The sequence below is a fragment of the Drosophila elegans genome, unplaced genomic scaffold (genome assembly GCF_018152505.1).
Source record: "Drosophila elegans isolate 14027-0461.03 unplaced genomic scaffold, ASM1815250v1 contig_299, whole genome shotgun sequence".
NCBI lineage: Eukaryota > Metazoa > Arthropoda > Insecta > Diptera > Drosophilidae > Drosophila > Drosophila elegans.
Window position 1 is genome coordinate 283,369 of NW_024545676.1, and position 4,101 is coordinate 287,469.

The 4,101-nt window shown below is 39.8% G+C and overlaps 1 long non-coding RNA gene across 1 annotated transcript; it reads right to left on the reverse strand.

Moving 5' to 3' along the window:
* Positions 1–791: 791 nt before the first annotated feature.
* Positions 792–2,131, reverse strand: LOC121467276. Its single transcript, XR_005977395.1, has 2 exons — positions 1,186–2,131; positions 792–1,130 (listed from the first exon to the last, which is right to left on the reverse strand). It is a non-coding gene; the product is annotated as an uncharacterized LOC121467276 (long non-coding RNA).
* Positions 2,132–4,101: the final 1,970 nt, after the last annotated feature.

The window sequence follows — 4,101 nt, forward strand, 5'->3', positions numbered from 1 at the left end:
TTTTTTATCTCTTCGACATATAGTATTGGTTAGATATTTCAGAATTACGGTTTCAATTTCATCAAAATCGGACGACTTTATCATATAGCTCCCATAGGAGCAACCGGAAAAAAAATATATAAAAAGCAAGAAAGAAAGCAAACTTCGGCAAGCCGAAGTTCATATACCCTTGCAGCTATTGCAAGAATTAAACATTTTTGAAAACATTAAAATTATGATTTACTTTCGTATATATAATTGAAAACATTGAAGCTATGATGATTTGCAGCTCAATTATTTGATAGTTATTTTATATATTTTTATTATTTCTATGGGAGCTATATGATATAGAAGTCCGATTTTGATAAAATTTAAACCATAATTCTGAATTATTTAACCATTACTATATGTCGAAGAACTAAACAAAAAATTAAAAAACAGAAAAGTTATAATATTTTTTTTTTATTTTTCCGATTGTTCTTATGGGAGCTATATGATATAGTCGTCCGACTTTGATGAAATTTAAACCGCAAATCGGAAATATTTTACCATTACTTAATGTCGAAGAACTAAACAAAAAATTAAAAAACAGCAAAGTTATAATTTTTTTCATTTATTTTTCCGATTGTTCGTATGGGAGCTATATGATATAGTTGTCCGACTTTTATGAAATTTAAACCGTAAATCGGAAATTAGAGGTGGAGAACTATCGATAGTCGGCGCCATCGATAGTGAGCGATTGTTTTTTTCAAACCATCGATAGTGTCGATAGTACCATCGATAGTCACCGATAATATCGTCCGAAATTAAAATTTTTTTTTTTAAGTTTTTAAGAAAAATGGTTTATTTTAACCAAAAGTTTTGATTCAAAAATAACAGGATGTTAATGTTTTTCTCTTTGAGCCGGGTGCGTCTCTCGGAAACAATTTGCCCTGCCTTGCTAAAAGCTCCTTCCTTGCCACAGTCAAGGCATTTGGCAAGTTTTTTGTCGTCGGACCTCTTAAAATACTTCCAAACAGTTGATATTTTACTCCTTTTAGAGTTCTTTTGGCTTTCGGGGAGAACATCTTTTTCAGAGTCCGTGCTGGTGCAATCACAGTCCTGTTTGTTTGGACTTGGCGCAGTAGGTGTTGCGGACCTCCGACGTGTACCTTAAATGCAACACATTATCCATCAAAATACTTATGCAAAATACATTAAACATACCTTTTTTTAAAAAGCGTTCCATTTTTAATAGTTTTTTTTATAATTCCCGTCAATTTTAACAATTTTTCAGTTGTTTGTGTGAAGTTGTGTGTGAAATGCGCGTTAAAGTATTTTAGCGATGTGAGACGCCCGCTATCGATGGCACTATCGATAGTGGACGGGCCGCTATCGAAGGTGTCTGCTGCTATCGATAGTGGCTCGATAGCGCCCAACCATCGATAGTGTCGATAGTGCCATCGATAGTTCTCCACCTCTATCTAGAACAAACCGTTGGATGATGTATTGTACGGTACTGGGGCTGAGGGATACCAATATCGTCAAAAGAAACGTGATAGTAAAAGCCGGCCAGGGAGTACCGAGCTTGCTACAGTTGTGCTCGACTTCTGGTCAGCAGACAACTTGAAGAGGATCGGCATGGTGAGGCACCGCAAATTTTTGTGTCCACATCAATCGTTTACGTCACCGGAACACCGCACGCCACGTGCGGCTTGATCATATACATCTTGTGCTCATCAAAGACGCCCAAAAGGAGACTGAGCCAGCAAATATATCTGACTTGAAAACTTCTACAACTAACCCGCCGAACGGATACGACTCCTGACCGCAGTGCGCCACGTACTGCGTAGCGATTATCAACATAATATCGGCACATATGTGTGGCCGAAAATAAAAACCGTCTACAACTATACAACTATACATCGCGATGACACCGCTGCGCACAGAACGCCACGCGCGGCCACCATGATCTAGGATCACCCCAACCTTATGGAAGGCGTTGAGGCAGTCATCTGACTGCAGCTTCATTACCTCACCAACACGCGCCAGGCGCGGCATGTATAAATTATCACTGACGAAACCCAGGAAACCCAAGCAAATTGCCCAAGGAGGATCTTTTCTTCGAGCAGTTTTCGGACTAAGGATTGCTGGAAGATGTTGTTAATTTAAAAATGTGACGAACAGTCGAGTTTTTCTTTTCTTTTGCAAATATAGTTTAGATTCTTTTAATAACTCTTGTATTTTATGTTTTTGATCATAGACATTTATTTAGAATCCATTTATACTAGATAATTATGTTATAAACCCCAACCGTGCAAATCACACACATGTTCAGCCCACTGTAAAAACCAATTTTCCTGATAACTTTACATAATGTAGGTTGCTGCAGCATCTTCGATGGGCCCAAAGAAACTGCGTCAACGGATATGTACGTAAGTGAACGGAAACCATATATTGCATTTCTGAATTTAATATTTTTTGGGATTTGATTGTGTATCGTTTAATCGGATAGGCTTGAACGTATATAAGTAAAGCTTCTACATATAAGGTGCCAGGGGACCTTTTCGTCACGGCTGCTGTCCGACTCCAGTCAGGGTATGGACCAACTTGCCAGCTCCTGCAAGGGAGTTGCCGGGGTATCCACTGTCGAAGCCGCTCCAGTTGTGGAGCAAGGAAATGAAGATTAGGTTGGGTATCTGGGTACCAGTTACTAGCCTTATGGCTTAGCAACAATAAATAAGAATATCAGCTATAGCTGGTGTAGAAGTTTATTTCAAGCTTCTGCTTGCTTTACGTGCCAAGTACGACTAAAACTAGGTTACAAAAATAAGTATACTTAAACTATGCTATGAAGGGAGATTATGCTAAGAGAGAGAGAGAGAGAGAGAGAGAGAGAGATAAAGAAATGAGCATAAGCTACCAAGTTTAGTCGGCCAGCCGACTTAGCATACGTGATAATGCTGCTCTCGCATTGGAAGCGAGCGACAGTATATCACAGCAATTCACCTGCTAGCTCAGCGCGAGGGTAACTTGTTTACTATTCCCCCCTTAAGTTTGTCCGTCCCGGGCAATGCCAACCATTATCGGCCATCTGGATCTCCGTTGCAGTTCGTTGCCTCCTCATTCATGGGTAAAGGAGGTTTGAGCCTTTGAAGACCAGGAGCCACTGCAATAGCCACAACTGATTCTTAGATGACTCGTCAACTTTCGTCAGTATTTATATTCGACGCCTTGGAGGACCTTTTATTTCATTCGTGGGCATCCTTGCTGCGTAGCCGTAATGCCGAGTCATGTGCAATGATATTGTTAATGGAGACACTTCACAAAGACATAAATATCTCGGTGCTGATAGCTATTGCCGATCGTTTAAAGATATTGAAAGGCAGATCGTTCGCACATCTTCTCGGTCCTTCATTGGTTTTGTGTCTTGCCAGTTTTTCTTGTATCAGGACCGCTCTCTCTTCATCATTGTAATCGATGTGATATTATTTGGATACATGCAGGATTCGGTCAAACTCCGGCATACAGTCGACGAGTGGAAACGTTTTGCGATATAGCTTAGTATGCAATTAGTGGTTCGCCAGTCTCTTGCAGCACGGCGCTCTTATGTGCCACCAGCAGATTTGCACCCTTTAACGGAGAGACTAAAAAATTACTGTGAAATGTTCTGTAAATTATAACTTTAAATCGCTTTGGCTAAAAATAAGCATTTGATTCTGTGAGAGTAAGATTAGAAACCGCATTCAATTCTTGGCCAACAGCGTTTCACGTAAGAGTCATTTGCATCGAGTATGCCATTCCTCCTTTTCCCTTAAATTCTTTCACAAGCTCCATTCAGTGTTTCCGTGTTCAAGTTTACTAATTTGTCCTAACTTTCAATAGATATGCGATTATCTTAAATTGTCCTTGTGGACCAGCCTCCCCTTTATAAGAACAGACGTTCCCAGGTCTGCCTGAACTTTCTCTTCAGAAAATAAAGGTGTTAGCTTGTTGCCTAATCTCTTGTTGTTTTTTAGGAACACCTTTTCCCCTACCTCGAATATCCAGTTTTGTCGGGAAGGGTTATTTCTTTCTAGTTGAGCTTGCTGAGCGTTTATTAACCTGTTCTTGATGTTTTCTTTAAACTCTTCACTCGAAGCG